The sequence below is a fragment of the Sander lucioperca genome, chromosome 6 (assembly GCF_008315115.2).
Source record: "Sander lucioperca isolate FBNREF2018 chromosome 6, SLUC_FBN_1.2, whole genome shotgun sequence".
Lineage (NCBI taxonomy): Eukaryota > Metazoa > Chordata > Actinopteri > Perciformes > Percidae > Sander > Sander lucioperca.
Genome location: NC_050178.1, coordinates 7,263,514 through 7,290,200, shown reverse-complemented (window position 1 = coordinate 7,290,200; position 26,687 = coordinate 7,263,514). Strand labels below are relative to the sequence as shown.

Below are 26,687 nucleotides of genomic sequence, written 5' to 3'. Positions count from 1 at the left end.
AGATGTGTTTATCCACCGTTTTACAGCCGCTACTTTGACCACTAGTCACAGAAATGGATCAGCACGCTGCTTTTAAACGTCACCAACTCAAGACAAGCGAGTTACAGTTAAAGACACACCTTCAAGTGGTTACACCTGATACAATGGAGATGCAAGTCCCTGCCGTAATGGGCTGGCACACTGAGTCAAAACCGAGTCAAGCCAAAGCCAGCACGTGTATGGAAAAGGGGCTTACTGTCTGTAACGCTCTCTTGCTCTATATTTTTGTCCAATTTTCGAATGAAGCTCACCACACAGAATGCAAACCAAGCATATACTCATCTTTTGCAGAACAAGAGGAATCCCTTTGAGTGCAAAGTTGATGATTTATCAGTATTTTTCCCGATTGACCAAAGGCTCTGGCTATGTGTATGTCAGTGAGTGCTCTGATTATAAGAGGTCATGCTAGCAGGTTCTATATATACTCATACAGTATATACCCAGCTCAGTCCCTCCCTGCCTCCCTCTCTCTTCCTTCATCTCTCCCTCCCTCCCTCCCTCCCTTCCTCCCTCCCTTCATTTGTTCTAGGGACAGAGCCCTAGTGTGAAGCTTCTTGTTCCTGTATTTCCCCGTGCAGTGCAGCTTTCCAGCCGTTCAGAATGAGTTGGCCTATGGCAAATACACTGTCCATGTGGCGTGGAAAAGCCCAATTCGGCCTGCTGTCTGCTCCTGCTACAAGCTCTCTAGGTTATATTTAGTCTTGGACAGGCCACCCTGCTTCTACAACTATCATCAGCACCAAAAGGGATACCTGGGGAAACGGTACCTAGCACCACCACCACATTTTCCTCTCTCTGCTGTTTCACTGTAAGTAAATCCTTTTGAAACAATGGCATTTCTGTTGAATTTCAGAGTCTGGTTTTGCCACTATGGAGAAGGCACAAAGGGATTAGTTGGAAGCAGTTACACTACACTTGACATGTAGTGAAGTACTTCAGTTTTTGTAATCCTTTAATATGGTTCCACTTGATATTTCCTGTAACTACTGTGGTAATATCCAACGTCACTGTATGCCTCAATGTATCAGACTGCCTTTGAAATGGGCTCAATAATCAGAACTGCTCTAGAGACGATGGTGTGGAAAGAAACATGAGGTTCAAGAGTATATTAGTTTTTTATTTGTGGTCCAAAAGCAATGATAAGAGTCTGGCTTCTAAGTGACTTTGTGGAATATAATATTTGGACTGTTATGACATAGTCAGTGTATGAAAGTCTTTAGAGCCTGTACAAAGATCAAGTTTGCCCTTGATAGCCTTTGTTTAAAACACAACTGCATATTACCAACAAGCTTTATTAAGACTGCGGTGTTAAAAAAATCCAATATGTCATTTCTTGTTTTAGTGCCCCTTTCCTTTTAATCTTTGTTCGTGACATTTTTCTTTTTCTTTTCTGCAAACACACCATGCTTGACATGGGTTTAAATAGAGAAATGCTGCAGTTAGGTAAATATTTTCTGCAGGGAAAACATTTATCCTACTCATCACTTACAAAGGAACGGGAGGGGGGTGGGATTTGGGCGATGGTTGTGCTCGCAATTGACAGAGGAAGCAGACAGCAAGACATGGAAACTTTAAAAGTGAGTTTCTCATCCCTAAAAATGGAAAGTCAGAGAGAAGGCAGACATTAAAAGAGAGAGAGAGAGAGAGACAGGATGGTGGGAACATCTGGAGAAACAAGACCAGTGCCAAACCCTGTGACAACATGAAGGGACTGGAAAGTCTCCTGAGAGGTTTGAACACACTCTCTTACACACACACGTGCATACATGACTAAGTGCACACCACAGTTGGATGATAGTATGAATACATTGGCAAGTGGCAAAGAGCTGAGTCTATGGCCAATGGACTTTATTTTGGCCAATTTAAATTACCGAGCTGAGTTTTGTTTCTGCTTTTTATGCCTCGTCAGTATTCAAGGTGTAAAGTGTGGCACAAAATGTGTGTGTAAGTCTCATATTGCCGCTATATAGGCAGTTGCAATGTGATTGACAATATGCATCTTCATTCATTGCCTGTGCCTGCACAATGTTCTACACAGCTCACCTGCTGCACACTACTGTGGCCTTCAACGAGACATCATGTGGCTATATGTTCTGTTTAAAGGCTTTGTAATCCAATGGCATACTGCCGTTTTTATACTGTAATCCAGTGGTATACTGCAGGGGGGATCCTGAACAGCAACAGGAGTTACCTTTAATCAAAATGTAATTAATTGCATCTGTTGCAGATGTGTTTTTTCTTTCATCCTAGGCGTTAAGTTACAGGAACTATTAAGCAATAACATTCAGTTTTCACGTTTAGTCTAGGATGGCATTTAATTCTCTACAAGTAGCCAGGCAGGTTTATTTTCTTAGGATTCTCATCTTTTTTTTTATTGAGTGCCATGAAAAGTAATTGGTTAAAGACAGATTTAAGTAGTATAAGGACTGAGGAAGCTCAAAATGTGTAGCACCAAATAAACCTGAGAGATGGGGGTGGAGGGCAGGAAGATGATGGGGTGAAGTGCGGGGTCGGGGTGTAAGAGAGCACTTCTGCCTTCAGGTGGACTGACAGGCTAGTTTTCATGACACCAATTATCTACAGTGGATAGTGTGTGTGAATGTGTGTAGAATTACCCCAAGCAAGTCATCATTTACTGCAGGGGAAAAGCTGTTTGATGGATAACTCCCACCTGGATTTTCCCTCTCTATTTGTTCTTTCTGTTTATTCATTACTTACCCTCACTTCTCCTCAGCTTCAAGTCTTTTTTCTTTTCTCTTCGTCTCTCCATGTGTAGGGAAATAGTAGTTAGACAAAGAAATTCTTAGCACAAGGGCCACTCACTGAACATTTCCAGAGCTTTCAACCTCATCTCATGGCCTTAATTTTTTTTTTTTTATGTGCTCCCTGTATACACCAGTCAGTGTATAGGAAATAATGGAAAAATACAGCTTGCCGTTTTCTTTCACAAGTTTGAAGGAGTGAACGGAAAAATCCTGTTCGGTCAGTGGAAATAGCCCCTGAGAGGAAATAACTTGACCATGCTAATGCTGGGTCCAGAGACGAGTGTACCACGACCATTAAAGTGCCAGGAGAGAGATACAATCAATGAACCCACGCACTCAGTTCACCAAAGAACAGTGCAGGATGGAGCATAGTGAGGAGCTACCTGCATGCCCTAGCTCACACAGAGTTCCTGCTTCACAGAAATACAGGGACACAGATATTCTTCTCTGCCAGCTGTCTTTGTTTCTGATGGGGCTGAGGGATTGTGTCCATACTATGCAAAGTATCTCTATGCTGCCTTAACAGCAAACTTTTCCTAAAATAGCCAGCTGCTCCAGTCCACTCATGGGGTTACTCAGTTCAGTCATTGGACTTAGTTAATTAGCTTCTTGTAATGATTGCAGCTAGGAGGAAAAAGAGGAGATATGTTGGTATAATGGTATGATGGTAGAGAAAGAGGAAGTTAGCGAGGAGCAGAGGAGGGGGAAGAGGAAAAGCTTCTGAAATTTTCATGTGCACAGACAAAGAATTTCATATAATTTACTGCCATAAACATGCTGTAACGTTATGTTGTTATGTTATGTTGTGCTTGTTTTTGTACTTTCACATACATTTCACAGTAGGAGCCACTGTAGAAGTCTCTGTATTTTGCATTCATTGTGCAGTTGTCCCCAGCAGTGGCTCTGCTCTAAAGTTTAATTTACATAAGGGATTTATTGGTTTTAAATTTTTTAAGTTTCTGTATTAGCAGTGAAATAAGCCATGAGTGCCAGTGCCTGTTTGGTCATTATAACCACTAGGGCTGCACCATATTATTATTTAGCTTGTAGCTGTAATTGTGGCTCACAAACGTGGCTGTGTTTGAGCTATGTTACTGGTTACTGGTTGCACGGTGTTCGTCGTTCAACTGGTCATGACTGTTATCCAAGATGGCGGCTGCATGTAAACATTAACGCTACTGTCTTTATAATCTATCTTTGTAATAAACTGTCTGTACACTTACAAAGTTCTCAATGCTTCAGTTTGCATATAGGGACCCTCATTATGCTACTGTTTAAGTGTGGTGCTATTTCGAGCCTTGTTAGTGGTATCAAATAGTGATTTACCCTGTGCCCTGAAAGCTAGCGTTAGCAGCTAACCCCCGGTTTGCGGTAGCTTGTTTCAAGCTAGAGACACATTCGATTAGCATGAAAACATATCCCAGAGAACGTTCGACTCGGTAAACATAGGTTAATTTTGTGCCGGAATTGTCCTTTAAAATAACTTAGTTAAAATGCAGAAGTTTTAGCGTGGCAGTAGAGAAGACATCCTCTTAATACACTATGTTGATGGTAGCAGCCAAGCGGTACAGTCTGCTTGAAAGTAGGAAAGGGCCTTTCAGAGATACTGCAGGTCCATATTCCCAAATGCACCCTGCAATTAATTGGGACCTAAAATAATTTGAATATTAAGTGTTAATCAATTGGGCCATGCCCCTGAGGAAAATTCTGCTTCAAACAAATATTTTTTAAGGTTACATTAAAATAAGTCAATAATGTGAAAGTTCCACATTATTGGCCCTCAGCAGCTTATTGATAGTACTTGACAGTATACTCTTTTTTTGGAATCAGACACAATTACACCTGTTTCCTTCTATGAGAGGTTATTCTAGCTGACTGTTCTCTTATAGTATACAATTAATAGGACACCACAATGGAGAGCTCCCTGCCTTTGAAAGAAGGAAAAAGTAGTGAATGTAATGGTTACGATCTAAACCAGGTCAATCACACATAGTGCATTCCTCCTAATCTAACCACCTGTGCTGTGCACCTGTGGTTAAAGCATTTCCATTACCATACATTGTGCACTCGGGCCATGTTCATTTTACTGTGCTTCGCAGTGTATGCCATTTATACATGTTGTGTGTTGTTTTTATGTGTGTTTGTGAAAGTGATTACATCTCTATTTGTACAGAGATGGTGCCGGGAGATATGTACCATAGTCAGTTGACTTAATCAAACATGGAAAAGTACTTATATCGATTTTGCATCTTATTAGTTAGTCACCAGTACACTCAGGCTGACTATCAGTTATGCCAATTCAAAGACAAAATGAGTATGCAACTAATGCCAAAATGAGGCCAAAAGCAGTTGACTACTGAGTAAGTGCCTCTTTAACTTTATTTTTTTACATTAACTTTTAATTTATGCACTGTAACATGGTTTTCATAATGCAGTGGAGTGGTAGGTTAAAGTAACTTGTAGAATGTTGGCAGCTTCTTAGAAAAGCTATTATAAAGATGTGGTAACACTTCAATTTAATAACCATTATTAATAAATGGTAAATTGATAGTTAATTAAACTTTAGTTAATAGTTATTATACTGTTAACAATGAAATTATGATTTATAATGTTTACTAATATATTAGTAGTGTTATAATTAGTTTTTTTTAATCATTAGTTTAGTGTAATATAAAATAATTAAAACTATTTCACGCTATGATGGTTAAACTTTAATCTGCGGTTCACATTCGTGCCATGGGGGGCCTCCCTACGGATCACGGATACGGTCCGTTACACCACTACTGTATATTGAACGGCACCAACAATATATAGATCAATAGAAAATGTGTTTCAAAATAGAAAAAGTTACACTTCATAACATATTGTATTCGTAACATGAGGTACTATGGACTGTGTCCGGATTGACTTGTCGTTCAGTCACCTTGATCCGGACCTTTGAAAAGCTCTGAATTTTACTTTTGTCTGGTGCTGCCAAATAATGGTGAATTAATTGTATCTTCTTCAGTTTTTATCTGATATTCATATTAGTGTTTTGCCTGCTTTCACTTTATCCTTATACATTTTATATTTGCGGTGGCTGGTTGATGAATGTGACATACTCTATATGGCTATATCCAAGGCCACAGGGCCACTCCTTGTTGGAGCCTACTTTGGGAAGAAGCAGGGAAGGAACTAGGACACCGAGGACCCTTAATATCTACGGGTCCTTGGTGGGGAGGGTGGACAGCTTCAAGTACCTTGGTGTCCACATCACCGAGGGTCTGACCTGGGTACTGCACACTCAGTTGTGAGAAATGCAAGACAGAGACAGTTTCACCTCAGACGCCTGGGCAAATTCTGGTTCATGTAATGCAACATCAAACTATATTGATATAAACTGAATTCTCTCATCCCATATCTCGTTTATATTATATTAAAAAAGTTGATATACAGCCCAACGCTACTGAAAGCATGTTCTGATGTTAGTCATTCACATTTTATGTGAAAGGTCCATACTACAAAGACCTTACTTCTTATGTCATACTGACACAAAAAGCTATGAATGAAAAGCCTGGCTCGCTTTGGGCCAGACTTGCATGCTTTATGCTATGTGCTAAATGTGACACATATTTTCTGCACTGTTCTTACTTATACTGCTAAAGATAGCTAAATATAGCCATGATGTTAAAGGCATGCTGGTGTTCATTCTTTTTAAGTATTGGCATTATGCGGGAGCTGCTCGTTGGGGTGTGAGATGATGTTCTAGTTTTATGAGGTCATGAAAAATGCGTCACGCAATGGGACACTCATGGCATTTAAATAATTTATATTTTTGATAGTGCTGTCTTCATTATGCTGGACTTTAACAAAAAATTGGCAAAAAATATTTTGAAAGCTGTGTTTCGCAACCTTTAAAACTCAGTTTTTACAAAAGTTTCTGTAGAAAAGCCCTTCTTCCTCAGCTCAAGCACAGCGGTGGTCAGAGAATAAATGAAGAGAGGGAGTGCCGAACAAAGTAGTGAATCGGAAGAATAAAACAGTATTTTCTACACGTGTGACGCGATATCTTGCAATATTAAAATTTGATGATATATCTCGTGGAGGTAAAAAAGTTTTCTCACGATATCAGTACACAAGTGCAGAGAAGCAGGGAGCATGACGGAGTCTGGCTTTAAACTCAAATTAGCATAGAACAGTGGTTCTCAAACTTTTTACACCATGTACCACTTCAGAAAATATTACGCTCTCTAAGTACCACCATTATGGCCCACGTTAAAATAGTGTAGCATAGGCCTACCCTATTCAGCTACGGACATTTCACGCAGTAGGCAGGTTTATTCCTAAAACAATGTTTATTGTCGACAGCCACAGCCATGCTGCATTTCTTCTGTCTCGCTCCTCCAACTGAATCTACATTTGAGGTGACTCAGGTCATATCTCCTTACTGTTTTGCCTCATTTGCTGCTAGCAGGTGCTGTGGAGACTAGCACTTTCGCTAGTTTCAACCAGGCTGCTCAAAATATTCTCCTCATCCGCACTTCTCTTCCTAATAGTTCCTGTTTGGAGCCGCAATGCCGTGTTTTTCAACCATTCATTTTACCTCGGCTTACTATCTTGCCATCACAGCTCGTAATCATAGATGTTCATAAACGTGACTACATAGCAGGCTGATATTGAAACAAAAAATATTGCATGTAAGGAAACACTTTGTTACTTTTAACTGATCAAAGTTAAAGTATAATTATTCAAAATGTATTTCTATAGGATCATGTTTTTAAATTAATTCATTTCATTTTTATTTTTTTTAATCCATCCGGAAAAAAATGAAACGAAACAACTCTACAGCACTACAGATCTAGCTGGGATTCGAACCTTGGATGTCAAAAAGTTAACAGACTAGCTTCTTACCCCCAAAACGGAATAAAGTGTTAAGTGGGGTCATGCCTGTTTGTTGTACATCAGTTAGGTTTTGGTATGTGAGGCAAAGATGAACCTACTTTACTGTTTCGAGGCTTGCATTTGCCCATGTTAAATTGTGATATCACCAGTTAACATGGGCGTATATTTCTCTCATATGTTAACCTGTGTTAACTTAGACTAAAAGTCCAATAAAAGTCCAATATATAGATAGAAGTCACACTAACATTTCAGCGGTGTGTAGTCAGTGGCGGTTTTTGGTAAGGGCCACCCGGGCAGCCGTCCGGGGCGGCATTTTATCATGAGTCATGGGGGGGCGCAACGAGCACTTGAAAAAAAAAAAAAAAAATCCTCTGCTCCGCGAAGCAGTTTTCTATTATACTGTGTGGGGAATTGGCAAATCGGCGCCCTCCTTGCAGCTGCAGGCGCCCTGCTTGCACCCCCTACTTTCACAATGAAATGGACTAGTCCATAACGTTGCGGGGGTGGGGCCCGGCGCGAACACATGGTGACAGGAGAACTCAGAAGTACACAGAGACGGAGCAAGACGAATCTAAAGCTTTCTTTTATGGCAATGGTCTAAATGCGAAAATCAAACAAAGTTACCCAAGTGGCTCAAATAAAAGAAAAAAGAAGACATGTTTTCGGCAGTAGCAGGATCTTGCTTCATCAGTTCCCGTGGCTGATGCTAGTCGTGGTGGTGTCGGTGAGAGTGGCAGTTTCATGCAGAGTGAGGAGGAGACAGGAGGAGAGAGACAGAGATGAGGGAGTGGTAAGCACAACTCCCCTTAAAGCACTTTGCCCCTTGATAAAACTGAGCCCAAAACTGAGTGGTGGACAAAACACTACAACAATAAACAGGGCTCTCAAGTTTTGAAGACAGGCAAGAGTGACATTCTATCCGCATGGTGACTTATGATGTGGGGGTCTGGTGGTCCTCCCCCAGAAAATTTTGAGCATTAAACATTTCATTTCCTGCATTCTGGTGAATTTGTATGCACTTATTTCTACCTTTTTCTGAATCAATTTATGCTGGAAATATCTTCATGTAAAGGGAAACAGATTACAATCCAAATATAAAAACATAATGGAATATATTGCAATAATGCTCTCAGGCATTCTGTATTGCTGTCATCTATTTATTCTACTGTAGATCGACTTTTCTAATTATATCTGAGTCACCACACACGTTGCCTAGGCATCATTTACTCCTCCCTCCTCTTTTGCATCTTTTGTTGATGAAGTAACCTCCTTAAATGTGCATATGACAATTATTCACCTCAATGATACATGGATTCATTTTAATTTATTAATAAACACCTGGACTATAATATTGTGAAGTTTGAGCAAGATTTCTGCTCATGTTCAAAACTTTGTGCACATTCAAAATATATCTGTGTTCTCTGAGATTTGGAGGAGTCGTGATATTTTGAGAAAAATAAAGTTATAATAGTCACTATATTTCAGAAAATAATCTACCTGCACCATAGTCTGTTGTGCGTTACGTGATTGCTCTGCTGATACAGTAGATCTCAGACCGTCTGACAGACTCAGAGCCCCGTTTGGGTCTCTGGTCTCTGAATGAGAGAAAGTTTAGGGAAGTGTCTGTACGCTGCTCTATGCTTTGTTTTTTCATTGGTTGTTGCGTTAAATCTTACCCAGATACAATAGTGCTATTTTCTGATTGGCTATTGTGTAACCCCTTTCTTTTTTTTGATTGGCTGATAAGTGGCAGGCTCAATTAAGAACTCCAGGGGAGACGCGCCTGATTTCTGCCGGTTCCATAGTGAGAGCAGCGCGCCAGAGAAATTTTGGGCGCTGCGGCATATTAAATATATTATAAATAGTTTTTCCGCGTGAGAAATACAATGTGTGGCGGGAGTGCGTGACAAAAGACCGAAATGAGTGACTGTCACGCTCAATGCGTGACACTTGAGAGCCCTGAATAAAAGACGTAGGCATGCTTTACTGTATGATTGCATTAGTAGCTTATATAAATGTTGCACATCATGCAAACTTTCTTAACGAGAATTGTAGCTTTTCTATCTGCTTAGGCAGACAAAAACTCATGATAGACCTCAAATTCAGCACAGGGCCTCTTGAAATGATAATATATATATATTTATATTCTAATGTCACCGACTGTTGTTTAGTACCCTTTTTTTTCTTTTCTTTTTATACTTTCTTAAAAAGTATCGGTTCAGGCACACCACAAGCAGGTCAGAGACAGCAGAAGAATGGAAGAGAGGAAGAGGAGCGCTGTGTCGCTATATTTTCAGGCCGAAAATGAAACAACGGCAAGCTGTATAATTTGTAAAAAGGCCGTAAGATAAAGTGGTAACACAACAAATTTATACAAGCATATGAAAATTCTGTCCTGGGTTTTAACTTATTAATAATCCAAAGTTAAAATCACAAAACCACTTAAAGGTCATGACAATTCATTCAGATTTAGCAATTTGATGATGCATTTGCATTTTAAGTATTGGTATCGTATTGGTATCTGCGATACTGGCCCTTTATTTATTTGGTATCAGATCGATACCAAATATTGCAGTATTGCACACCATTACTAGAGGGTCTTTGCGTACCACCAGTGGTACTTATACCACAGTTTGAGGATCCCCGTCTGTTCTCCAAAGTTGACTCTGAGTTAACTTTTGCAGAGTGTTAGTGGAGTTGCGGTTGGAAAAAAGCTGCCTGTAAAATCCAGCGTTAGAATGTTAGTGGGTACCGCCGTTCTCTCTCCCCATCTCTCTCGCCCGAGACACAGGTCTGCAGCCTGCAGGTCAGTGTGTCGCTGACTCGCGCAAATCACTCTGTTTCTCTGTCTTTTTCAAAATGAGTTGGGAAGCCGACAGCTAACTTTACTTTTAATGATATTAAACAATGGTCATAAATCAATACTAAAGTATTTTCTTCCTTGTTTACTGCTGCAATGAATAAAATGCAGAGGAAGAGAAAAGAGCATCTGTCTCCACAAAATCATCTGTGGAATCTTTTATTTGTGTTTTAGAACATAATCACTGTGAATCAATCGTATAATAAGCTGTTTGTCTCTCTCTGCTGTACAATGACAAATTCAAGTACAAAAAAACTGGTTCAACTACTGCGAGAGAACATGGACATATGACATGGCTCATATTCCTGAAAAAGAACATCTTAGGCTGAGTAGTATATCATGCTTGAAGAAAAAAGTTGGTCAGTTTCTGTTTGCACTTTGATTACTGAGAGAGCAATACTTTGATTATGATTGGCACTTAAAAAAATAAGACTTAAAAAAAACTTACATTTTTGTTATTTTTACCGTTTTTATTTTTTATTTGAGGAAACTAAAGTAGTTCAGTTAGAAGGTCACACACCTTCAATTAGAAGTAAGAAGCTTACACCACAGTTATTATGTCTGCAGACGTTAGTTATACAGGAGAGAAGCCACTCATTTGAGTTTGTGACAAAGCCTTTCACAGTGCTCGTTTTTCATTTTGTGACTTTCGATTGAATAAAAGACTTTTTTCCAGTCATATTTCATCATTGAAGTTTTCTTTAAAATAGGGTTAAAGTCTTGTCTGTTTTTCGTGAACCCAATATCGTGTATCGTCTCGTGAGCTCTGTGTCTTGTCCCTTAGTATTTTTTGATTGTTTCACAGTGGTTAAATTCTAAAGTGCAAATAAACACATCCACACCTCTGGTGGAAAATGCCGCATTGTGGAATTTTGCATGAATGCATAGCTTAATCCTGTCGCTGAATGTGTGTGTGTGTGTGTGTGTGTGTGTGTGTGTGTGTGTGTGTGTCAACAACACACAGCAGTGGTCTCCTCTGGGTGCCTTGTGTGTCGGTATCAAATATTGAGGGGCATGTCAAAGCGGCTATATTGGGAATGAGAACGGGCTGCACACCTTGCACGGTGTTTGGTGTTTTTTTGCCCCCAAAGTCGCCTTCCAGGCAGTGCGGCAATGGTTATGTTTAGGGTTAAGGTTAGGGTTAGCTGCCTGGAAGGCGATGTTGGAGGCAAAAAACACCATCGAGCACCTTGCACACTGTTAAAGGCTCTTTGCTGACGCCCATAAACGTCCTGCACACATCGAAATAATAAGAAAAAAGAAAGTACAGGCAGAGGGAAGGGTCTCTGCAGATACAGACACCGCCACACACTAGTTGGTCATAAGTGATGATTGAGAGGGATTACTTTTGTATTAATCTATGCATTATTTTTAGGAAATTCCTACACATACTTTACATAATACCTTTCAGAGTACAGCCAGAAGACATGCAATTAGTTTATTCAAGCATCATCTTGTTGCATCATCAGCCTAATCAAGGTCATCAGTTTCGATCTCAACATCTTTTTTCTGTTTCCCTCCTTTTCTAATGCTTATCTTCTTGTCTTTCTTTTTTTCTCCTCCCTCTCTTCTTCTTTTCTTTCTCACTTCCCTCTTCCTCTAATCTACCCTTCCTATACTACCTCCTATCCCTCTTTCTACTTCTCGGTCTTCCCTCAGTTTGCTGCAGTGCATCACTTGCAGGCACATTAACATCTCATCTCCATTACCCAGCAACGTCCTGTGCTCTCTCTGCTTTTTACCACCTTCAGTTATCTCATCTTCTTTCTTTCTTCACCCGCACCATTTTCATCACTCTTCCACTAAATTTCATATTACCAATTTTCATGGTTTGCACGTTGTTTCTTTTACACAGGTGGGTAAACAATGAACCTTTTTATAATACTCCTTATTTTCAAGTGATGATAATCATTAAAGGGACCTACTCTCCTCTCTCTCCTCTCCTTCCCTCTCCTCTCCTCTCCTGTGATGAGCTGTGCTGTACTGTTTCAAGGGAGTGGATGCCCTTGGTGTGACCGTGAGAAAGATGGGCTAAAGCTCTGCAGTGGAAAGCCAGTGAGTGAGCAAGTTGCTGTCACTTTGTATGAGTGTGTGTGTATTCGGATAATAGGAAAAAGAGATGGAGAGTGAGAGAAGCATAGCCTGTGTTTGTGTCTGTGTGTATGTGTGTGTCCTGGGCAGCACAAGTTGGTATTATTTGCTTCATCACACACTTCCTGGTCATCTACTCTGACTCTCTTCTCCTCAATTGAAGGGAGTTAGAAGTTAATCTTACTTTTTTCTTTTAAATTTACTGACACTTTATTCTGTTGCTCATCGTCAGAGCTTCGCCTCGTTGAGCCCATTTCTGGAAAGGATTTGAGGTCATCTTTGATTCATAAAGTAAAGCAGTATCAAAATGACAGAATGCAGATGCCAAAGTATATTGTATGGATTTTTTTTTTTAAACTGGCGAACATACATTGTATCAAGATGGTGTATTAGGGCCAATCTTTTTCAGCTGTAGCCTTTATCTAGGAGTAAGTATTCAGGACTCCTTCTTAGGACCTCCATTCAAATAGGAATGGTGAATGACAGAGTAATACATTTTATTTCTTGAAAGGATTAGGGCTCTTGTCTGATTACTTCCTTGAAGGTGTCATTCAAGATTAGTCTCTCTCTCTCTCTTTCTCTTTGTCCCTGTCTTTCCTTCTGTCTTTCTATCTGTTTTTTTACAGTTATTATTATTTGTAGCAACACGGTTGTTATAGTGTATTATAGTCCTCCAACATGGATCAAAGTATAATTACAACAAAGTAGCAGAATTATTTGGATTGTTAGCCATCTGCATTTCTTTTGGAAATATAATTTTGTAAAATTAAAGCATGCTGATACTCACAGGCATGTTAATATACTGTATTTTGATCTAACATAACAGTACTGTTCTTAGTTTCTCATATGCTTAAATGTGTCAGTGAAAAATGTCTTTATAATCTTGCTTTTTAAAACAAAGGTAGCAAAGAACAGAGTCAGAGACATTTTGTCATGTACCAGTTTGTATTTCCCTATGCAATAGAATTTGTTCTAGCCTGTTTAAATGTAAAAGCATTAGGCATGAGAGAATGAAAATCGCTGTAATGCATAAGGCTTATTTAGTCAGAAACAATACAGAGTAAAGATGTTTTGTTCTTACTTGCTTTAATAGCCCAATCTTGTTTAACAAGCACAGGATGTAGGCTAAGAGCTGCTTGGTGAGATTTTGTGTGTGTCTGTGTGGGGGGAGGGGGGGTTGTACTCTGTGTAGCCTATGTGAGCTAGCATTTTCTTGGTGCCAGGCAGATTAGTTGCATAGCAACAAGAACTTTTTGAGGGCAGGAATTCTTTCACCAGTGGAATGTGTCAGAACAGTAAAAATGGAAAGCTGTTTGTTGTTTTGTTGATTGCAGCTAGAGATGTTCCGATACCGGCTCCGATACTGCCTAAAACGCTAGTATCAGTATCGGGAAGTACTGGAGTTTATGCACCGATCCGATACCACGTAATAATGCCCTAAAGAAAATCTACGTTGACGTAGTTTATTTATGTTCTTTTCCGTTATAACTGACTGTCAAACTGCATAATAAAAGAAAGTTCTGTGGCATTCATGTTTCACAAAGAGTTTAACCTGAGCCAGACCGACAACAAAGATAGAAATAATATCACATTCATACAGGGATAGTAGTATACAGTTGTTAAAACATAATGAAATATATGACACACTGGTATCGGATCGGTACTCGGTATCGGCCGATACGCAAGTTCAGGTATCGGAATCGGAAGCAAAAAAATGGTATCGGACCATCTCTAATTGCAGCTGTTTGTCTCCAGCTGCAATCAAATGTTGTCATGGTGATGGTAACTGCTGATTGACTCCTGGGTCAAGTCGTAGATGTATATTTGGTGAGAAGTCTCATGCTTTTTTATTTTATTTTTGCCCTTACTTACTAATACATCACTGGTTCATCCTTTACTGTATTGTAACTGAAAATTTAGAACAGACAAGGACTGTGATTAGTTAACAGAAAGTACCAGAGTTAGCCAGCTGTGTCTCAGTAAACATTTAAAGTAAGTAAGCGTGTGGAGCTCTTTCTCTCTTGTCTTTTACAGACATGAACATACACAAAAAACTTTATTTACTCTTAGTTTACAATATATTTCTGTCTCTTTCCCTTTTCCTCAACATCTTGCTGACACTGCTATTAATGTGACAAAGTCACCGTTAAACACATATTACATGAAATGTGTTTTTATGCTGTGTTGTCATAGCTGTTATATTTCTTTTACAAGTCATTTTTTCTGTAAAGCCTTGAATTATCTTGTTAATAATAATAATTATAATTATTAATAATCTTCCTTTTTTTATTTCTGTTTCCTCTTCTTCTATTCAAAAGCAAATTCTAAGCACATTTCTCAATTAACGTTAGACTAAATTATTCACTGACAGGATGAAAAAACTGTTTGGCTGATTAATTTAAGATCATTGCAGTTTCCAAACATTCAATCATTGGATCAGAGTATTTGAGAATTAAGAAAAAAGAAAAAAAATACTTTTTATGAAAATATGTTTTATACCTTTACATACCTCTGCCTTCTTTCAAGACAGTATTCTCACTGTCTCTTAGTCCATATTATCTATGTCGACTTTACTGAGATGTTTAATCTAAATTCAAATGTCCTCAACAATTCAGAGTACTGTGTGAGTGATGTTGCCACATTGTCAGCAATTTTCTCTTGTCAGCGTTCAGCACAGTAGCCTAAATAGAGCTGTTTCCTCTTTAGTCTGCTACTTCTGCACTAGAGATGTTGTGAGGGGGGAAATTGGCTTTTTCTTGGGTGGAGAAAAAAAAAAGATAGGATGCAATACCGGGCTTAACAAAATATTCAAAACCCCCTTATTTGTTATTCCTTTCTCATTTACAAAATGGCGCCCCGGATGTCCCTCACCTTTCGCTCTTTGTGTTGCCGTTTTTAAACTCTGTTAGGGGAAACAACAACCAGAACCTCAGAGGTAACTACACTCTGAAAATGGCAAGTTTTTAAGAAAATGTGGATTGTGCAACAAGGCAGGTCTGCTTGGATCTTTAGGGGAATGATTGTAAAATTTACAAAGAATATGTTTACGGCATTTACTCTCTAACTGGGAGATTTTGGGACTGATGGCAGGGATTTGTTATGGAGAAAATACACACGGCGATACACTGGTAAGAGTAAATTACGTTTAACCTTGTATCCAGCTAATTTAAATGGCTGATATTACTGTATTGTGTGAACAGCAGTTAACTTCTTTTAATATTGTATGTGCCGTTTTCTTTTGCGTGGTGCAAGTGTTCCACCTAAACAAGTTCCTTCCCGAGACCATCATGCAGAGCCATCATCTCTGCGTCCGGAGCTTAGCGCCGCCCAAGAAAATTATGATTGGTTTAAAGAAATGCAAACAACCCAGAGCAGTTTTCTTTCTCCTGTCTTGAAATCTATGTGCAAAGGAGCCAAACCTTACTCCGCAACGCTGTTGAGTAATGTCTGGCAATGTGAGACTATAATATAGCCTAGGTAATGTAGCATGGTCATAGTCTGCACTGGTGTAGTTTCCCACATCAGTCATTTGAATGATAAGAGTGGCACTATATTGAAGTAATGTATTGCACACTGTTTTGTGGCTGTAAATTTGCTGTTTGTCTCAGGTGTCTGTATATTTTAATGAGAGTCAAATGTTTCAAAGCTTTTTGACATGTTGTGTAGGCTACACTTACTGTAGGTTAGGTTTCCAACCATTTTTCCACCATAACATACAGTATATTACCAAGCCACACCACATTACTGATACAGTAGTAGAACCTAGTTGATCCCACATTAAAAGTGGGGGAGGGACAATAGATTGGCTTGCCTGCCCATCAATCTGTCACACACTATGCTGACATGCCAGTAATCAAATTTTAAGACACCTCTAGGGAATAATGCATGTCAATATTCATTTCTGGCATTCTCTGAATTGCACTGATTGGCCTAAGCGGGTACTGCAATGTTTGTTTAATTGTCTAGGCCTATAGTATATATCCTCCATCCTGCTCAATATACAGTATTGGATGTGGATGCTGCTGATCTGACCCAAATAAATGTTTGGAAGGGCGATAAGTATAGCATTTGCTCACTTTTGTGTTGCATATCTCACTGGATATTTAACCCCATATCAATTTTATTTTTGACAAACCATAGTAAAATAATTTGTAAATTTCAGATTACACGAAGGTTAAGCACTACAGTGTATGTATTACTACCAGGCCGTAAATCCCATACATGTTGGACACCAGCGAATGGGAACTCCTCATTGCCTTTCCATACTACACTAAAGGTGACATAATTTGTGGGTAAAATGTTAAGCAATATTCACTTTTGTCATTTGCTTGACAATTTGGAAGGCTGATGGATGGCAATGACTATAAGGTTTTAATTTCTGGAGAACACGTGACCAACACCCGCAATGGTTGCAAGAGACTAGAGCTCCTGCACTCGCCTCCGTATTTCATTAAATAGCCAGGTCTATTACTTTTTATTCAACGCCAAACCGTTGTGTCTGTTATTACGGTGACTCAGTGAACCGCCTGCAGACACGAAAAAGCAGGTCTCGTTGTCGCCTAAACTATCTACTCGTTCAGAGAAAGTTGCTAGCATGGCGGCAGCTAATGGAGAGGTAGCTAACGGAGCAACCAATGTGAATGCGTTCTCTAACATGGAGGACTTAATCGCTCGGGTCTTGGAGAAGCAGCTAAGTGTGCTTGAATCAGTGATCTACAACGCAGTGAAGGGAATGTTGGTGGAAATGAATGCCTCGAAGCAACACATCGGGGCAGAACCTGAGATGCAGGAAATTATGGTATGTATTTGCTGCAGCCGCGGAGCTGGGTATTTACTGGCTGGAATTGGAAGTGGAGGAAGGCGTGCCACACGTACGGCCTGCGGGTCGTTGCCGACAGAGGAACCGGAGGGCGGCGGTGGGACTTCGTGTTCGGTGCCGGGGCCACGACTGGAGGACTCAGCACCGGTGGACTAACGGTATTTGGGCTACTCAACCGAGTTTGACTGGAGGACGCTGTGTGTAGGTTTTGGAACCAACCTTTGAAGGAATATTTAACCAGACTGTAAGAAATGATGAATGCTGGCTACTCAGTCTACAGTCTATGTTTTTGTGGACATTTAACTGGGCTGAAACCCCCCCCCCCCCCCCCACCCCAAAAAAAACAAAACAAAAAAAAACATGATAAATCCTGAGGACACGGTATGTAAGTTTTGGACCCAAGCTTTAAAGGGACACTTAACCAGACTGAAAATACATGATAAATACTGGCTGGTCAGTTTACAATCTATGTTTGTTAACATTTAGCTAGACTGAAAGAACAAGAGGGATGCGGTCTGTTCAGCTCATAGTCTGCTTGTTGCTCCAACTAGATTGGTGTGTTTTTCACACAGCTTATTCAGAAATTGTTTTTGCACATAGCCCACTTCAGTAGTTAATAGCTGGCTGAGACCTAGTTCTAAGGTGTTTATAACATTGTCCATGTTTAACATAAGAATTCACTAGACCTGTTTCAATTAACCTGTGACTTAAGTCAGGAGGTGCAGTTTTGAGCTGGAGTTTTGCACGAACTGTTTGATGTGGTCACGCATCTTACAGATAGGGGAGGGGGTCTGCGGTCTCAGAGGGTTAGGGGATTTATTTTACTTTTTATGTTTTTGTCACACCTTGCTCAGAGCTAACAGTTTACCCTTTGCCACAGAGTTGTCAGCAAAATCCGGTAGGGTACTCGAGACATGTATGTGTGTACATTTTGAAGATGGCTGAGCTTTCAATCCTTTCAGTCAACATCAGGGGGCTAAACGGGCCGATCAAACAAGCTAAATTCCTGGACTATTTAAGAAGGAAAAACATAGATGTGGCGCTTATATACAGGAGTCACATTTACATAAAAGAGATATAAATTGTCTACAAAATAAATATTTCAAGGTTGCTGCCTCATCTAGTGACGACACCAAAACCAAGGGCTCCATTGTGTTGCTGTCGCGGAAATGCGCACTCACCGTAGACAAACGCAGTAAAGACTTATCAGGCAGGATATCTTATATGTACCACAATAAGGAGTAGGAAAATAGCCTTTGTTTCGGTATATGCACCGTCTACTTATGATGAAAGTTTTTTCCCACGCCTAACCAATGAATTGCTCTCTCTCAATGAATATTCACTAATTATATGGGGAGACATGAACGCAGTACTAGTTCTAAATCAGGATAGGTCAGGGGTCAATCACACGAAAGGCCAAAAACATATGTCGGACATGTTTAAAGCAGTTGTGGAATCCCACCATCTTACAGATATATGGAGGATGCATAATCCTACTAGCAAGGATTACACCTTCTTTTCCACATGTCACCTCACCCACTCCCGCATTGATTATGTGTTGTGCTCCAGTGAGCTTAAGGCAATGTTCCACACGATAGCAATAGAACCAGCAATTCTGTCTGATCACAATGCACTGATAACCACATTCCGTTGTGATATGTTAGGAGAAAGGTCTAGGAGATGGCAATTTAATAATTCCGTTCTCCAGGACACAGCTTTTGATACAGAATTTAGAACCAAACTGGCTGAATTTATATCAATTAATACCAACTCAGTTTCTCACCCTGCATATACATGGCAGGCAACTAAAGGATTTATTAGAGATTTTACATCCTCCTTCGCGGTCAATTTGAAGAGGAAAAGAGCGGCAAGGATAGCAGAGTTGGAAGAATATTGTAAATCTCTTAAGAGATGTTTTTCTAAATCTACACATACTCTTCTAGTCACAAGTCGAACAGAGCTGAATGATCTGCTAAGAAGGAGAGCTGAGTTCATAATGCACAGAGTGAGGCAAAATTACCATTTTAACGGCTGTAAACCAAGCAAATTGCTTGCTCTGAAATTAAAACAAAGTGAATCCAGAGCTACTTTCAACAGCATCTGCACAGACAGAGGTATCCTAAGGATATCAGTGCCACTTTTCAATCCTTCTATTCAAAGTTGTATGAGTCCTCCTGCAACCCAGATCCAACGCAGTGCCAGAAGTTGCTAAAAAAACTAAACCTACCTCTTCTTGACCCAGAGGAGGCAGAAAAACTGGGCCAACCTATAACGTTGGGGGAACTTAAATCAGCATTAAAAACAGTTAAAAAAGGGAAAACACCAGGGTTGGATGGAATTCCATCAGAACTTCTTCTACAGTATTTTGACATATTAGGACCTACCATTTTACAAGCTTTAACTTCAGCCATAGAGAAGGGTACTTTCCACCAACAAACCAACACCGCGCTGATTTCCATTATGCCAAAGAAGGGCAAAGATCCTACGGATTGTTCAAATTACAGGCCCATCAGCCTCATCGGGACTGATATTAAGCTTTATTCCAAAGTCCTGGCTCTCCGCTTAGAGCGCTTTATCGAGAAGCTGGTCCACCCCGACCAATCAGGTTTTATACCCAAGCGTCATGCTGCAGACAATGTACGCAGACTATTCCATGTAATAGAAAAAGCCAAAAACCTTCCAACAAGTAATGGAGAGGCTTGGTTTGGGGGCCAAATTCATTGACATAGTGCATACTTTATATGCGAATCCCACTGCCATAGTCTCAACCAATGAATTGCACTCTCAGCTATTTCCTATTAAGCGGGGCTCGTGACAGGGATGTCTGCTCTCCTCCATGTTATTTGCAATCTCTCTTGAACCGTTAGCCCAAGCCATAAGGCAACATAAAATCTGTAATATCCAGATTAATTCCAGTAGCAGCTCAATATCATTATTTGCAGACGATATTTTGTTGTACATTGCTGATCGTGAGGACTCTATTCCAAAAATTCTTAAGATCTTCAACGAATTTGGCTCAATCTCCGGCTATAAAATTAACTGGAATAAATCTAATCTTCTTGTATTGAACAGGCATGTGGCATCAACCATTAGTGTTACAATTTCAACCCAAAGCAAAATTACATATTTGGGCATCACCATACATGCATCCCTACAGCGAGTTGTCCAGGACAACTATGAAACTATATTAAGTAGTGTTCAAAGAGATCTGGCCAATTGGTCTGCGCTACCGGCATTACTACGCTTCAGGATTGCTGTTATTAAAATGAACATAGTTCCTCGTGTGAATTTCTTAAGTACAATGATCCCCTTACCCCCACCGATAAATTTCTGGAAGAAACTTGATACCTTAATTCGGCAGTATATTTGGAATAATAAACAACCTAGGCTAAAATACTCTACCCTACAACGTATCTCAAACACTGGAGGCTTGGCCCTCCCCAACCTTAAAGTGTATCACAGAGCCTTTCAGCTACGGACCCTCAGAGTGTGGATGGACCCCTCATCTACAGTCCCATGGAGAGAAATAGAGCAAAACCTCACTGGAAGTCTAAGACTGCAAGACCTTGCCTTTGCAGGCGTGTGTCCAAAAAAGTGTATGCAAGCCTATGGCCCTATTATCACCAACACATTGACTAACTTTAAACAGATGGAGGAGCAACTATGCTTCACCAACAAGTGGCATTTGAACACCCCAATTTGGCACAATACACAATGTCTGGTAACAAATCCTTTGCTTGCAAGCAGTGGAGTGACAGGCATTTATACTGTAAACCAGCTATTCAATGAGAAAGGTATGTTGAGTTTTGAAGATCTAAGCTAGTTTTGAGGTCCCCAGGACATCCTTCTTCTTGTATCTGCGCTTAAGATCAGCCCTAAAATGTTATGGAGTGCCATGGGGAAACAGTCTTGAGCCGCGCCTAGTCATTAAATGTTTTTTTGATTTTCCGGTATAGGATTTTCTCCATAGGAGAACTCCCAATAGCAAGGAAATGGGAGCGAGAACTGAGTCCTGAGGGGAACGCAGTTAATTGGGAGACAGTTTGGGACAACATTTCCCATTGTTGCAAGAACCCAAATCACCAGCAGTTCAACATATGTCATAGGACCTATTGGACTCCTCAGAAGAGATACGTCTCTAAAGTCATTCCCACTCCCTATTGCACGTTTTATCAACCTGAACAAACAGGAACTTTCCTGCACATGGTCTGGGAGTGTGAACAGGTGCATGAGTTCTGGAATAAAACATCAATAATATCTGATGTGATAGGATGTTGAATTCCTACTGATCCGATTGTTTTGTTACTTAATGACGACTCTAAATTACACTTGCTTGAGAGACAGAGGAAAGTTTGGCTAGCCGGCTCAACCACAACCAAGAAACCCCCCCACTCGCTTTGTATAAAACAGTGGTTGGCGTATTTTCTAGACATAGTTATGCTTGAGCTCTCTACAGCAAGGATTAACAAAGCCAAATCATCGACTATAGACCTATGGAAAAGCGCAGCAGCACAAATATCAGACCTAATGACCTCAGCATCACAAGAAGTAGAGGAGAGTGACTAGGCAAGGTGTGATTTTTGTTTTTCTGTTTTTTTTTCCTCGAGACCGCAGAGGTTGGGGGGTGGGCGAGGGTTTTTGTTCTTGTTCAATTGTATTTGTATGTTCTGTATGTTCAAAAATAATAAAAAAAATTGATCTAAAAAAAAAAAAAAGGTTTTAATTTCTCAGCTACAAAGATGGACGGAAAGCAATAGACAATACTGACACTGACACACATACTAGACACCAGTGGCACCACCATTGGTGGAGGTATTGGACTTCATGCACTCAGGTAATCTGTCTCCAGCTTTTTTCCCATTCAAGGTCAGAGACGATCTGTTAAGGAGAGCAGGGCCTCTCTGTCAGCACTCTTTGTCTTCTCTTATTGCCCTCTTCCTCTTCCTCTCTGTCTACACTGTCATGTCTGGTGGTAGAGAAAGCTGGTAATCGTTCAATGTAACTACATAATGTAGCTCTCATTTTTAGAGCGAAACGCAGAGCGAACCACTTTTTTAAATCGCTGATATGCCCACATTTTTAAGTTTATCAACATAAATTTTACATGAATACGTTCACAAAGGCCTTGTGGTGGTCACGATTACATCATTTCACTAATACCCCTTATCATTTTAGCAGTCTGAGCCTTTATTTGAGAGCTTGCTCTGTGTCTTTGAATAGCTCCAGTGTGGCACAGCTGACAGTTTCAGCAGGTGACACGATCGTTAACCTGATTAAAGATCAAAGAGATCTCATCACAGACTTCAAAGGGTGTTTTCACTGGTCATACGTTACCATGACAACCCTTTCACAGACAGTTGAATTGAATACTACAGGCAGTAATATGAACATTAGTCTACATCTTTTGTGTTCCACTTCTGTCTGTCTGTCTCTGTCTCTCTCTCTGTCTGTCTCTGTCTCTCTCTGTCTGTCTCTGTCTCGCTCTGTCTCTCTGTCTCTCTGTCTGTCTATGTCTTTCTCTGTCTGTCTCTGTCTCTCTCTGTCTGTCTCTCTGTCTCTGTCTGTCTCTGTTTCTCCCTGTCTCTGTCTGTCTGTTTCTGTTTCTCTCTGTCTCTGTCTCTCTGTCTGTCTGTTTGTTTCTCTCTGTCTCTGTCTATTTTTGTTTCTCCCTGTCTGTTTCTGTTTCTCCCTGTCTCTGTCTCTCTCTGTCTGTCCCTGTCTCTCTGTTTGTTTCTCTCTGTCTCGGTCTGTCTGTCTCTGTTTGTTTGTCTGTCTCTGTCTGTCTGTCTGTCTGTCTGTCTGTCTGTCTGTCTGTTTCTGTTTCTTGTTTTTATTCCCTCTTCCGTACTTTTTTTGGCTCTCCGTAACTTCTGCATACGTTCAGCTATTAAAACCATTCAACTTTTAAAATGTTCAGCTCTTTCAGCTAATGATAGGACTTCTTCAACTTTTTTCTACTATTTATACTTTTTTTAAATATTAAGAAATGTTCAGGTTATTGGAATGATGTGTGGGTAGAATTGAAAACAATACTGGGATATGAACTACCAAAGACTTGTGAGATATTATATCTGTGTAACCTGAGAGGGGAAATGTACAACATGAAGACGGATTCCTGGTTAAAATTCTGCTGGCTGCGGCCAAGAAGGCAATCACCAGAAATTGGTGTAGAGAGGACCCTCCCACTCTGAGGAACTGGCTGGACGTAGTCGAGGAGATACTCAACATGGAAAGACTCATATATATATTGAGACTCCAGCAAGCAAAATACAATAAGAAATGCGAAAAATGGACGGAATACCAATCACAATGAAGAGTCACCACCGGAAACTTTGATGTCAGGGACATTTGAGTATTATTACTAAGAACACGTACCCCACTGATGCTGTGCTGTGTGCTCTGTTCTTTATTGTTTATACCAAAAATCAATAAAATCTGAGTGAAAAAAAAAAAAAAAAAATGTTCAGGTAATTCATTTCAACTTTCATCTTTGACAGTATTACAGTTCATCTTCCAGCTTTTCTAACAATGTATATTAGCGCTTCACTTATTTAGGTAATGCAGTTTAGCTTCCAACTCTGACAATTTTCCAGATGTTTCAGCAGTGCAATGCATTTGGGCTTAAAGATTTTTCATACAATTTGTTTCACATTTCTGCATTTGTGAGTCATTATCAGTTAGAAAATATACTCAGACCTCACAATGTTCTACATCTTTTCCAATCCTTATAATTTCCCCTTTTTCAAGAAATCTGTCTCTGAATAGCTGCAGCGTGCCACAGGTGACATATTAACAGCAGGTGTGATAATTACAGATCAAAGAAAGGCTTTATTAGAGCTGAAGGAACACCCCTCAGCTATACAGATGAGTGTAGTGTGGTGGATATGGCGCATGCCTTTGGTGTGGGAGACCTGGGTTTGAATCCCACTGTGGTACATCTGTCAATGTGTCCCTGACCAAGATGTTATTTCACTTTTTCAACTATTCTCACTACTTCAACTTAATCTTACGGATTTAAGCTATTCAACCAGTTTAGCTTTAGCAATTCAGCTATTCATGTTTTATTTTGGCTCTCCGTAACTTCTGCATACGTTCAGCTATTAAAACCATTCACCTTTTAAAATGTTCAGCTCTTTCAGCTAATGATAGGACTTCAACTTGTTTCTACTATTTATACTTTTTTAAATATTAAGAAATTTTCAGGTAATTCATTTCAACTTTCATCTTTGACAGTATTACAGTTCATCTTCCAGCTTTTCTAACAATGTTAGCTCTTCACTTATTTAAGTTATGCAGTTTAGCTTCCAACTCTGACAATTTTCCAGATGTTTCAGCAGTGCAATGCATTTGGGCTTTAAGATTTTTCATACAATTTGTTTCATATTTCTGCATATGTGAGTCATTATCAGTTAGAAAATATACTCAGACCTCACAATGTTATACATATTTTGTCATTTTTCAACTTTTAAAGCCGACAATTCAGTTTTAGGTCAACTTTTAACTTTTTAATGAAATTCATACTTATTAAAACGATTTCCACTTTTTCAACTACTCTCACTACTGCAACTTCTTACGGATTTAAGATATTCATCCAGTTTAGCTTTAGCAATTCAGCTATTCAGCATTCCCACGCATTTTCTGCAGGAAATGCATTTTCTAGTTTTGTTAAAAGTCCAAGTGAAGGCCTATTGATGCTCACAATCACAATGCTAACCTGCTGATGTTTAGCAGATGAAATGATCACCATGTTCACCATCTTAGTTTAGTATGCTGCTAATGGCCTTTACAGTCCTCTATCAGAAACGGAGGTCAGAGTGCACATTTAGTTGTGTGAATACGACACAGGAGACTGAAGATATTAAGGGCAGATATTTACTTTGTGGATGTTCCTTTATAACAATATTGACCCATATCATAGTGTGTTTAGAGTTTTTTCCTCATGCCATTGGCTCAGAAAACCTGACACCGCTAATGTCAACAGAACAGAAATGGGTTATATGATGTATTGAGACAGTACCTTTAACCTTTAAGTGATGTTTGTTTGTCCTCGAGAAAATTAGCATTAGGTTGTTTTTTTTCCGAAAGCCAGTAAGTCATAGTCATACTGGGCAAATAGTCTGGTGAGAGTGTCAAAATCCTTATCTGACAACGTGTTTTAAAATTAATTTAACAAGATAATTATGTAAATAGTGCTCATAAGGAAAATAATGAAAAAACATTGCAACAAAAGAGTATTTATAACACAATTTAAGTTGTCCTGTCTTGCTGGGAAGACTATTGTAGTCAACTATGAATGAACTACATTCAAATACAATTTGCTTTATCTATTCATATGCATGTTCTAGTATTTTTATAAACTATGGTGAATTGTCCATTTTACAGACATGCAAGATTGATTAATCCTCTCCCACAGCTTAATCCTCACACATCCTCACCTCAACCAGGCATTAATTTCCCCTGGAAATGGGGGAATAAGAACTGGATATATAGCTTTTTAGGAGGGAGTGTATATGTTGAGTGGGAGAGGAGATTAATGAAAAAGAAAAAAATCGTAGATTAATGGCTTTGGACACCCAGCTTTTTCCGTCTGTACCTCAGTGAATACCCTGCCCGCTGAACAGATGTCAGAAGCTGGCATCTTTGTTAGATTATCAGTGCAACAATGTTTTTTTTTTTTTTTTTAAGAATTAGCTCTGCTCCCAGGGGTCAGCCAATCAGGAACAAAGACCCCCATCCCCAAGGTGATGGGTTTCCCCTGCAGGAATTGGGTGGTTGAAATTAAACTTTTATACTGTACATGTAGGGATGCTTTGGAAAAAATAATAAAAAATAAAGAAATGAAGAATAAAGAAATCTCCACATTTCGAGAATATTAATACAGCTCTGTGTTATCAAGACTGCAGTTACAAGAAAATAAATGATTTCGGATTTAAATATATTCTTAGATATTTAGCTATTTTTAATTGAGTGTAATCAAATTAAATTATTTTTATTATTTAATTACCTTAGCAATAACATGTGACAAATCCAAACACTTAACACTTTGTTTTTTATCTATATTTGTATTTGGGATGAAAAATAAAATAAAGCAAAGGAATATAATTGTTTTAATTTTAATGCCAGGTGTAGAGAGCTAGCCATTTCAACCACACCTTCCATGTGCTACCTTAACTGATCTCTTTGTAGAAAGCCAGTTACTGACGTGGGGAGGAGAAAAAGTAAAAGCTCTGTT

At 39.5% G+C, this 26,687-nt stretch overlaps 1 protein-coding gene across 1 annotated transcript in view; it reads left to right on the top strand.

Annotated features, from left to right (window-relative positions):
• Positions 1–611: 611 nt before the first annotated feature.
• Positions 612–26,687, top strand: part of atp2b2 (ATPase plasma membrane Ca2+ transporting 2) — a 144,647-nt gene continuing 118,571 nt past the window's right edge. The window contains exon 1 of the mRNA XM_031301667.2: positions 612–847. The gene's annotated coding sequence lies outside the window, so the exon portion shown is untranslated. The remainder of the gene's footprint in view (positions 848–26,687) is intronic.